The sequence below is a fragment of the Vigna unguiculata genome, chromosome 2 (assembly GCF_037176805.1).
Source record: "Vigna unguiculata cultivar grain cowpea cultivar isolate G323 ecotype 2 chromosome 2, ASM3717680v1, whole genome shotgun sequence".
Lineage (NCBI taxonomy): Eukaryota > Viridiplantae > Streptophyta > Magnoliopsida > Fabales > Fabaceae > Vigna > Vigna unguiculata.
The window spans coordinates 21266148-21278924 of record NC_140793.1 but is presented as its reverse complement, the minus strand read 5'-3'; the positions used below and the strand labels follow the sequence as shown (position 1 = coordinate 21278924).

General features: G+C 32.3%; 1 long non-coding RNA gene across 1 annotated transcript; it reads left to right on the top strand.

The window, feature by feature from the left end:
- The first annotated feature begins 1878 nt into the window (after positions 1 to 1878).
- On the top strand, positions 1879 to 10349 carry LOC146888424 (uncharacterized). Its single transcript, XR_014993084.1, has 3 exons — positions 1879 to 2319; positions 8842 to 8910; positions 9808 to 10349. It is a non-coding gene; the product is annotated as an uncharacterized LOC146888424 (long non-coding RNA).
- Positions 10350 to 12777: the final 2428 nt, after the last annotated feature.

Below are 12777 nucleotides of genomic sequence, written 5' to 3'. Positions count from 1 at the left end.
ATGTCGTGAGGAGTAGCAGGAGGTTCTAGCCTTTGGACTTGATCAAGTCTTAGACGCGAAGGGGACTTACCCTAGGAGTGGTCGGGTGATAACCCCCTACGCCCAAACTCTGCAGAGTTTGGAGACCGTCACAGGTGCATGCCACTACGAGATCCAATGTCGCTTACACAATTCAGATATTGAGTCTAGAATTATGTAATTGAGTTATGTTTGCAGAGTCTTATTTCAGCTAGCTTACCCTTTCTTGTCTATGTTGTTTTCCTTGTGTGTTTTTCTTTTGCAATGATCACCTACTTTTGGTGTGAGCAGAGAAGAATCCAGATGAAGATACTCCTCCCCTAGACAGGAGTTGATCCTTGGCTTGGAAATCCAGTAGTAGCTTTTGGGTTAGGCTCTATGGAGTTTTTGTCAGGTTTTACAGAGGGGATTTCACTGGGGAGAACAACACCAATGAGATCTGAGCCTAACCACATAAGACACTGACATCACTCTCAACCCAAAACCTTAAGGCAATGGGTTTATGGGTCTTTATTCTTATATAATGCTCTACTTTCTCATTTCTGGTCAATGTGAGACTTAGACTCACACTTGTATTCCTAACAGTTTTGAGATGTATAAATTAACTCTTCCTTGTATAGACTGTACATGTCGATATGGACTCACATGATTATTTTGGATGACTATATCAGCACTCTATAACAGTTTATTCCTACTATCTGTTTTGTTTGATCATAATATAATATTTTATTTAGTAGCATAAAAACTATTAAATGAGATGTTAAATCTGACCACTAAACTTTTTTTTCAATGGGTTGATGTACAAAACTTTTCGCAATTGAAAAAAATATTCAACATATTATCAGTGGGTTTATTTTATTGTAAAAGATATTTTTCAAAATACCAAAAAGAAAAAAATATCTGTGTCCACTTTGGAAGCTCACATAAAAGCTTATTAAGACCTATACATATACAATTTGTGTCGACAAGCTCTTACTAATGAATGAGTTGCATGTACGATACGCAAGAAAAAATTAATTAAGAGGGACAAGGAATCTAAGTATTTGCTTTTGTCTATTTATTTCTGAAGAGACAGAGGAAGAAAGAACAACGTGTGTTTGGTGGTTTTGTACCATCTTGACGAAGATTCATTAAAAATATCACTGTTAATTAAATTAAACTTTCCAGATTTTGTACCTATCATTTAAATAGGGTTTTGATAGCTAGCCACACTCAACCTCCTTTTTTTCTCCCAAATCTGCTTAATGACAGGCTTTCATCATTCTTAAATGCTTAGTTCTTTAAATGGAATTTAAGTTTTGGCTATTCTAAATTTCAAAAAAGGAGGATTAAGATGGCTTGAATTCATTTGTGGGGGAAATGATTTATCACCACTTCTTTTTTATCATCAAAATCAAAGTCAATATATTATTTAAAAAATCAAATCCAGTTAAATAGATTAACTAATTATTTATGGGTAGATTATTTTACATCAAATTTGTAACACATTCGTGTGTTAAAGAATTTAGGCATAAGTATCGAGTATTTTATTAAATATAAATAAAAAGTGAAATAATATATAAAAAAAAACTTATAATTTTATTATCCTAAAATTTTAAGTTTAAGATAGTATAATAATTTTTAAATGGATTTTCATAATTTATTAATATCAACTTTTTTATGTATATTTCCTTTAAACTTGCACTACAAGAAATACGAATTACCAACAGATTCGTCAATAAAATTGATGAATTATTCTATTTATATTACTAGTGAATATTTTTTTTAGTAAAATCGTCGTTAAAGTATTTGTGTATTGTTTTAAAGAAATTAGTCTGTAATTTCGTCTATGATATGTGCTTACTGATGGGTTTTATTCATTAGTAATAGTCTAATTATGATTAAAATTTAGGAAAGTTTCAGTCTTCCCTCCTTTGCATTTTCAGTAACTCACGAATCACCCACCTTTCACTGCTCACCCTCTTTCACCCTCCTTTCACGGCTCACCTTCCCTTCGTTCGTCTCACTAGTCGTGGTGTCTCCTGTTGGTGATCTCATCCCAGGACAACTTCTAATTGAAAGGGGGCAAACGCATGTAGAGAAAACTTATCCATCCATTCAATTCGGAAAAAAATTAGGATTGAATGCTTCAAATTGTTTCACACCATTTCTTGATTCCAAATCACTAATTGGAAGGGCCAACACAAGGATGCCATGGTGGTGACGATTCCGCTAGACGCTACAGTTGGGGACACTACAGTTGATGACTTTGGTAACTCTGGACACTATCGTTGGGGACGTTGCTCCTCACCGGCAATTGAGGTAAGTTATTTGGTGTTTTAGATTCTGGGGTTTTTGTCGTCTTTATTTTCAAACTTGCATAAGGGAAGTAAGAACATGACGTAGTACTTTGTGTGATCATTGATGCAACTAATCAATATGTGCAATATATACCTTGACAACATGGGGTTTTTCTTTTGGTTAGTGTTACAAACTTGAATTTTAATGAAAGTATGGTTGTGTAGAGGAAAGGTAGATATGATAAGGAGCATTGAGGCTTGTTGGGTTGCATTATGTGTGCAATATGTTGGCCTGCCACTCCAAGTTGAGAGTTGAGTTTAGGGAATTTAGTGGAGACTTAAGTCTCTTGACTTTTAGAGAGGAGGGCACAACGTGGCTTTTACAAAATTTAGGTGTTGTTTGTAAACAATTATATTCACATTTCAAAAGTACTATATGTTGCCATGTATTTGGTTGAAGTAAAATTTTCCCATTTTCACAAGTTTTCTCACTTTATCAAACATATCCATATGACAATTAGTTAGCCAAATTGGGATCTCAAATTGTTTGAAATTGAAAGTCTTGCATTATAAAGACATTTGTTTTGGAAAATAATAAACTTCGACAACATTGACTTTGTTGTGGATTAGTATTGTGTTAAATTGAATCACCCTCAATTGTCCCCTAACTTAGTTATATATTTATGCAAGAAGGAAACAAGACCGACTAGTATTGATCCTGCCTTTGAACCTGCCCTTGTCCCCTTATATTACTATAAGTTTTTATTGTCGTATCACATTTAAAGATTCATTGTAGGTAGATGATGCAAAAAAGTCCAAATGAACATAACTTGTAAGAACTAAATGGCTTAGGAACCACAAACAAGCATTCCTACGAAGAGAAAATGGGTACTAGAGTACTCACGATTCTATAAAAATGAGATGTATTGAGACTTGTGATATTAATCTCTAATGAAGTTCTAGTTTAGGCTTATATAGGCTTCCTTACAACTCAACTTCTAAAACTGGAAAAACTACTAATTATAGGTAACACAAGTATCAAAAACATGTAAATACCTAACTAACTACCTAAGTCTAGTTCTAGAAAACCTAGGTAGCAAGTCAAACTTCCTCTTCCTTTTCCAAGATTACTGGCTAATGCAGGTCAGTCTCAACTATGTAAGCTAATTCAAGTTTCTAGACTCCTCTGTGAAATTGTTGTTCACCTTACATTGTCAAGGGCAGGTTTCCTTTGAGTTTTCCAACTTCAACCCTTCAAGAGCTACCCTTTTCAACAACTGCATTAGCTTTTGTATACCACCGCAATAAGTTTTACTCCCACTACTGAATGAGTTCTATTAACTTCCGCAATGTAAGACCCGAGAAATTTAAATAATTAAATAAATAATTATTTAATAAATGTAGGTGGTATAAGCCTTTATGGCATTTGATGTTGATTGTTGTGATGTGGAAAAGTACTAGCTCATATGGTTGAGAGTACTTGGTTGTGTGAAAGAACTTGGGTTTGAGTCCTATGTATGCCAATGGTATGTTGTGTAAATGGTGAATTTTTTTATGTTATGATATGTATTGAATGGGAGTAGTGATAATGAAATCCTAAAATTTTAGGGATTATCACGAAACATGTCTTGATTGAATTGGTTGAGCACTTGCTTTGGGATTAAATGGTTGTGTGTTCAAATCTTGCGGAGAATGAAATTGACTTCTTTATTATTTTTTTTTTTTGCTAATATAATTGTATTGAATGTGAAAGGATGGGTAAACCCTAAAGACAATGGGCAACCAAGAAAATGGGAAATATGGGGTATGAAAGGCAATTATAGACAATTAAAAAGCCTTTTTTCGTTTTTTTTCCATTAACCATAATTAGGACCATATAAAAGGGGAAAATAGGGTAATTATGAGGGTTTTGGAAGTCTGAAACCTAGAGAGTGGTGAGGAACACGAAATTGGGTGAAAAGAGAGTTAGAGGGAATCAAGAGAGCTGAGTTGGGAGAGCTCTAAAGGAAGCCAATTTGGAGCAAGAAGAACTATCAACCTTTTCTTCTTTTAAGCAGAGAAAACCAAGTTAGGGGAGTTCTTTTGCATGTCTTTATGATTGTGAATTTTCATGTACTTTGAAATGCATGTATGATTGTGTTTGATCATGAATTTTCGTACTCTACATGGTATGGTTCAGAGGTGTAATTGTTTTGATGTTGTTTGAGCAATTTTTTATGATTTGTATGAAAATAGTGGGGTTTTCTGCACTATGTGTGGGTTTTGGTTCAATCTCGAATTTTTATGGTTAATTTAGGGTCTAAATCATGTTCAAAATGCTTATGCTCTATGGTGAATTAAGTGAAATGATGGAATGTGTTTTGGGTATGAAATTTTGGTTTCCGTGTGCCTGAACAAGGGGAAAATTTGGTGTCCGTCTGCTATTCTCGCTCAAGCGAGCAAGGCTCGCCTAGGCGAAAATAGCAGAAGCACGAGACTGGTTGCACTCGAGTATCTCTCTCAGGCGAGCGTATCTCGCCTAAGCGAGACCTTTGTGTGGTTCTGCTTGAGCACCTCGCTCAGGCGGAGAGTCCTATTTTGGGCGACAAGCATCTCGCTCAGGCGAGAGGTTCTCGCTTAAGCGAGAAATCGTGAAAAGTCTTGTGGTTTTGCTTAACTCGCCGCCTAGGCGAGAGATTTGGTTTTTGGCGAAGGGCGATCTCGCCCAAGCGAGAAGAGGCTCGCTTAAGCGAGGCTTCGCAGTGAGCCACTATAGCACACTCGCTCAGACGAGAAAGCTTAGCTTAAGCGAGACATGCATGTCACTTGAGCTAAGGCTTCTAGCCCAAGCGAGTTTAGTACAGTTTGTGTGTGTTGTTTGTACGCACTGATGCGAACATGGATCAGGAGTTGATGTGCCATGAGCGGGTAGGTTCAAGCTTTATTACTTTTACTAAATAGCTTGTGGTGTGTTGAAAAATATTTTAAATTTTCCCGCGTTTAGGAATAATACGATTATGTCGTTTGGTTTCTGTATCTTATTTATTTATTTTAAGTAAGTAATTTCCAATAGGGATGTTACACACAACCTAGTTATCTTTAGTTCCCTTCACAACACAAAAATCAAGGATTTTTGTGAAGTTAAATCTACCAAGGTCAGAATCAAATTATAGCACCATAATTAAAGCTAAAAATCAAGGTTGTACAAAGAGAAAGAACAATGCCATTGGCTTGAAATATCTTTCAGCATAATAGGAACACCAACTGCCACAAGCTTGAAAAATCTCTCAAATTAACCACCAAGTCAAGAAATACTCAAGAACCAAAGGGAAGTGAGGTAACTTAGGTGGAATATGGAAGTCAAGTGGAGGTTCACCAACTATCTAAGTTAACTATCTAAACTAACCTAAACCTAGCTCTAAAGCTGAAACTAAATCAACTACTAAAAGTGACTATAAAAATTGAATCTAAATCTATATCTAGGATTTTAAAACAACCAAACAAAATAGAAATCAAAGCTACACACCAAAACACAAAAACTGCAAAATTGAACTATAAAATCGAAGATAGACTAACATAAGTAAAACAAGAACACTTCTAAAACTACTAGAACTAAAAAAAAGTCAAATAAATTATTACAATTCAGTTCTTAAGTATCCTACTCTAGCTAACTAGGACTAGCCTACATTATTCTAAACTAATGCAAAACTAGGCTAATATACTAAAAAACAACATTAAACCTATTTTCATGTCTAAAATTTTTTGTAAGATTTAACTTTCTAACAAAACTAATCTCACTTATTACCTACCATAACTAAACTATACTAGTTTATCCTAAGCTAGTATACTATATGTAAGTATTGAAATGGTTGAAATGCCAAGAAGGAGGGTTGAATTGGCTAGTTAATCAATATGTTGACTTTTAAAAGTCTAAAACAGTTTTCAATTGAATCAAATCAACCACGAAGTATGAATGTAAACATTCCTGGATTGGACACTTTCAATGATCAAAAACAGATATAGTTGATTGATTTCATCAAACAGATACAATACCGATAGAATCAACAGATTAAATCACAAAAATAGTCAACTGAAAAACTAGGAAAATGCAAATGTGAGTTTGTGATTTAAGTCAAGAACAGTATGAAAGATCAATCAAGATAGGTTCAAATGAGTTAAACAAACATGAGCAATGCTATAAATAATACCAGATCACACAAGAATGTCAAAACGATGATTCAAATCAAAATTCTTTAAACTTTAAAGTGTAATAAAAGAGAGAAGGGTTAGAGAAAAGAGCAATGCACAAGATTTTTATACTGGTTCACTCAAATCTGAGCTACATCCAGTTGGTCAAGGTAACTTGAGCTTGACCTTTGCACTATTTCAAAAACTTTACAAAGTTTACATCACCACACTTTCAAAATATGTAAAAATACCAAACAAAGACTCTTAAATCACACAAGAATCACACTAGCATAGCAAGACACCTCTTGCAAACCTGGAAAACCACCAGGCATAATCTAAAAGCTTGAGAAAAATCAAACATTAGTGGTAGCCCAACCTTGCCTACCAAAACCACATTCTCTAAGCTTCAAACACCAAGCAAAATGTTCTAAGAATGATCCAAGATCAATCTTCAACAACTACACATTGTATGATCACGAAAGAAAGAGAGAGTTCCACAAATTCCAGAAAGTTTTCACGCTAAAAAATGGTATTCTCTGCTCTTTTTCGAAAAATACAGCTTTTATAGTCAAACTGTTAAGAAATTCAACAGGTTGATTTTCAAATCAATTGGTTGATTTTACTTAACTTAAGTGAAATCAATCGATTAAAAAATAAATCAACTAATTGAATATGTACAGTTATGACTATTGTAGCAAACATTTTAATCTATTATAAACTCATTCAACAGATTAAAAGACATCATTTAACATGTTGAAAAATATTTCAACAGATTAAAAGACACAATTAAGACCCTATACATCTAATTAATGCAAAATGGACTATAACATGAATTATAATCTTCAAGCTTGTGTTCCCCATGATTAATTTAGATTGAGAGCATATATACAAGGCTTGATCAACACGTGAAACATCAAATCTTCACATCTTCATCAATGTAAGCATGGTTCCAACATGTTCCAAGGCAATGACTTCATGTACCTCCATCACATCTTCAAGTAACAAATCATCCAGGCTATTTGTGTCAACATTCTCCACTTGATTTTCCCCACTTGATTCAGCTTCATGGTCATGTGTACCACGAACTACAATACCATCAATTGTCCACATATTTCCCACCTTGGTAAATCCCATCTTGTGCAGATTTTGATAGGAGGTTTGGTTCAAAAGTCTAGTTGACTCTTCCAACTCATCTTCTACATCAACACCAAAGTCCTCGATGAACTTGGACACCAAAACCACATAGGGCGGCTTGAAATCCATGAGCCTCTTGGCTTTGAGCATGTGATCACAAAGCATAAAGATCCAATCCACTTGTTCATTGTGTTGGATGCAACACATGAGGATTAAATCTCCCTAATTCAATGTACAATTCCTCCCTCTTGATGCCTAGACTCATCTTCAACAACATCAGTTCAGCCCAACACCGTCCCAACAGTAATAATAACACCCTCAAGAAAAATAAAATAATTCTAATGATTATGTAGATTGTTAGGACTTCTTTTTATGCACTTATTACATGTTTTTTTATTATGTATGGATACATTACTTATAGACATGTTTTTATTGATCTTTGTTTGGATTTCCCTTATATTTATATAGACATTTTCTAACTAATGTTTGTTTGGTATTGTAATTGATGTTTATGTGGATTGCTTGGAATTAGCAAATTTGTCTTGGTGCCTTACATATACAAAATTAAAGTTTTATTGTATGTTTGTGTGAGATTGAAAGATTTGATTGAGTGTAGAGAATACATCCTATTACACTAGAAACTGACATTTCATTTATCGACGAATTTTACCGACGGATAAATCCGTTGATAAGGTCCCGTACGTGAGGCATGATATTATTGATGACAATTACCGAAGTATACATATGTCGATAATTACCAAAAGATGTGTCCGTCGGTAATTACCAAATGATACTTTCATTAGTAATTATTGAAAGATTTAGATATCTTTTGGTAAGTGTTACCTATTGCGTTTTCATCGACGAATTTTTGTTTGTTGGTAATTCATTGAAAAAGTACGATTACTGACAGATTTTTATAATTACTAAGGGATAGTGGTCATCGGTAATACTTTTTTTTTGTAGTGTTCTATTTATTTTTAAAATGGATTTGGAGAAGTGGATTTGAGGAGAAAGTGAGGTGAAAGTGGAATTGTTTGGATTATGAGAAAGATGATGAAAAATGAAGGAATTTTAAATGAAAATTTATGAAAGTTAGTAGATAATGTAATAGGTGTGATAGATTAAAAAAATATTTCAATTGATAAAAATGAAAAATTACTATTTTTTCCTTGATTATAAAATTATTATAATAATAGATATTATTATAATAATAATAATTAATATTATTATTTCTAAAATGCAGTAGATGAGCTTTCTTTTTCTCAAATGCACCACAGGGGCATAAATGGAAGGAAGAGCATAAAAACTTAAGGTATGAGAGTAATTATATATATGGTGGTGATTTGTCTTTTTCACCATTTTTCTTATATATGTAGGCGTCTAAACTCATTTTCTCTTTTTTTTTTTTCGCATGCAAATTCCTTCAATTTTATGGAAACAAATGTAAATGACATTTGTTTTTTTTTTATGTGTGAATAGTAAATAGTTCGAAATAAGATGAGAAATTTACAAATATTTACAATCTGAGTAAATTTCAACAAAATAAAAGAGTATATATATGTATAAAATATATTAGGAAATATCTCTATTTCAGTATCTTTGTGCTAGAGAGTTATAGTATCTCTATTTTTTTCTTCAATTCGTAATTTTTATACACATGTTCAATTTTTTATCTTAAATTATTTTATGGTAGTGCTTTAGAAGAATAAATTAGTTATGGTTTTTAGTTAAACTAAAAAATAATCATAACGTTCACGAAAAAAATACTAAATTATGAATTTTAAAAAATAAAATTGTGGATGGAATAAAATATATGACCAAAATATCATTAGGGTCGATATTCATGTTTGTTTTGCCTAACTTACGGTGTATGTAATTATAATTAATAAAATTTGATTTGATTTAGAAGTCTACTATAATGTTTGGAAAGTAAATATTTGATCAACTTTGATTTGGAAATTAATTAATTTTATATTTGTACAAACTTATTTTACTGTTTTATTCTTTACATTGAATTTTAAAATAAAATTTGAGTATTATTCCTTCATGTTTTTACAAGATTTATATGATGTATTTTTTTTATTAACTTTTGTATTTGGAAGTTTTTTATTTTCACTTGGTTGCGAAATTTTTTTTAATTCTTTCATTTATATGAATGTTGTTATTTGTTGTTTTAGTTCGTTTAGGTGGATTGTTATTTTTTTGCTAGGTTATCCAAGAAAGGACTTGAATTTAAGACTATGATCATATGATGCAAGACTGCCTTGAGACTGAGATTTTTTATATCAAGAGTTACTTGTCTGGATCATTCTATAAAAACACGTAATGATTTGTTATTTTCTTGTCTAATGTTCACAAGAGTTATTGACATCAGATGTGTGGTCAACTAGTTAAAAATTATGCTTTAACTTAGTAACCAAGGTATCATAACAATTGATCAACTGCAAAGGTAAGCAGATGAACCAGCCAAAGACAACTATTTGAGGGATGTTAGGAAGATCCTACATAATTGCATCTTCCAAAGTGTATAGGCTAACTTGTGTGACAGGTGTCAACATGCTCATTCAGATTTGTCATGTCATCATACTTGTCTAAGGTTGGATTCTTCCAACTAGCGAGAAGGAATGTCTCCCTGATCTTTTTTCAAATGGGTGTTAGAGAAGTCATACACCAAATGTTGGATGACTGGAGATGTGTTTACAGTTGATAGGATCTTATCCAAGAAAGACTATGATCATTTTTGACTTTGAATTGCTTCTGAAATATAAAGAAGAAAATCAAATAAAGAATGCAAAATTAGACAAAAATGGGATACACCACAATCTAGCAGATTGATAACTAAATGAAGATTTTCCATAAAGAGGTCACTCTTTGATAAGAACTGGTAATAAACACACCACAATCAATAAGATTGATAAGTTAAGGAAGATTTGTCACAAAGATGTTAATCTTTGATACGAGCTTGAGGCCTAAGTCATGAAGAAAGAGAATCCTCTCTTTAATGAAATAAACTCCAATATATGACAAAATAGTTTTTCCGTCAGTTTTTTATACATCTATATAGGTTAAAATACCTTTTCGGCCCCAATTTTTGTAAAGTTTTGTCAAACTAGTCCTAATTTTACTTTTTTGTTCAAATAGGTCCTAATTTTCGTTAATTTTGTTCAATTTGATCCTTTTTTTGCTAATACCGTTTAAATGATTAACGACCATGAACAATGATTGTCACGTGTCACTTCGTGTTTTTTTTTTATTTAATTTTTTATTTTTTAAATGTCCACATGCCAACCCAGTAACATGCCACGTGTCAGACTCAATGTTTTATATTCAATTTGGTATTTATATTAGTTATTTTTATTCAATTTAGTCCCAATTTTTTTAACATGAACCAATTTTGTTCCTCTCCAAATTGAGACCAAATTTAACTTTGATATTAAAATTCACATTTTTTATTAAATATATTAAAATTCACATTATTATAACTTTATATAAAAATTAAATTTGGTCCCAATTTCGAAAAGGACAAAATTGCTCAATTTAAAAAAAAATGGGACTAAATTGAACAAAAATAACAAATATAGGACTAAATTGAATATAAAACATTGACTCTAACATATGACACGCTGTTAGGTTGAGACGTGGACATTAAAAAAATATATAAAAAAATATAAAAAAGTATAAAAAAACCACGAAGTGGCTGGTAGTAGTCACTGTTCATTATCGTCAATGATTTAAACAATGTCAGCAAAAAGGATCAAATTGAACAAAATTAACGAAAATTGGGATCAAAAAGGTATTTTAACCTTTTATATATAGGCACATAAGTTTAAGAAAACCTAAAAAGCCTAAATATATTGGCCTTAAAACTAATTGAAATTCAAAAACGGAATAAAAACAGAAATAGAATGAACTCATCAACCAACGACTCATAGTTGGTGCCTAACAAGAACTCACCCAATGACAATTGGGTCCTAGCAAATTTAACATTCTGGAATTAAAATAAAAATTACAATTTATTTAATTTCCTAAGTTATTCTTCAATTATGCTCATGATCTTCATGTCCTTTAAGCTTCGTCACAAAGGATTAATCGTCAAGAAGACGTGTTTTTATATTTGACCTTGTCATAGATCCTTTGAATTACAAATGTTTTGTCATGTTCTTCTTGTATATGTCCGGGAGATAGTCATCTATCATACCCTCCTCCTTGAAGATAATTTGTTTTCAAATTCGTATCATTTAAAGTTTCCTTCTCCTTCGTATTGATCAACATATAGTTCTCTATCATGCCCTCCTTTTTGAAACTAGATTCTTATCAATAGGTTTTTGTCATTTGACATTTGTTGGCTTCATGGGTTCCTAAAAAGGATTAGTGTTTGGATCTAATAGGTTCTCCTTGTTTCGATTAGGGTATAGTGGCATGATATCACTACCTTTTAGTTTTCACTTCATGCTTGTATTTTCTATTTTCAAGGTATCTATTTCCTTAAGATTTTTTCCTTTAGGATCTTTGTTTCCTTTTGAAGTTCTACCAATAATGTTGTTTGGTCTTACATGATTCATTTGTCCTTCTTCTAGTGTAAGTTTATCATTGCTCATCATTTTTGTGTGTAGTAACTTTGCCAAGGTCTTTTCCAACCCCATGGTTAGGGATGTCAATAGGACGAGTAGGGTACAAGTAGTAGCTCCCTCGTATCCTACCCGCTGGATAAATATTGTCTTGTATCCATACCCATATCCGTACGGGTATGCGTTACGCGGGTACCCACATATTTTTTTTAATATCCACGGGTACCCGCGGATATTTACAAAAGAAAAATTTAATATTTAATAAAAAAATTTAACCATAAATTCGAATAAAAATATAATGCATAACCATTATAAATTTCAAACAAAGTGAAAATAATTCATTTAAATGTTGAATGACAGTTTACAAATAAATGAAGATTTTTTAAAACCAATTGATAAAAAATAACTCATTCAAAATCAATGTTTTGATGTTTTAATAATTTCTTTTAATTTAAATTAGAGTTTAGCGGGTATGGGTATCCACGGGTACAAATACTATGATACTCCTATCCACCCAGTTAACATGTGGATATAAAAAATACCTGTACCTATTACCCGCGAATATCCATTTTCTACCCGTTACGGGTTTTATCTGCGGATACCCACGTGTA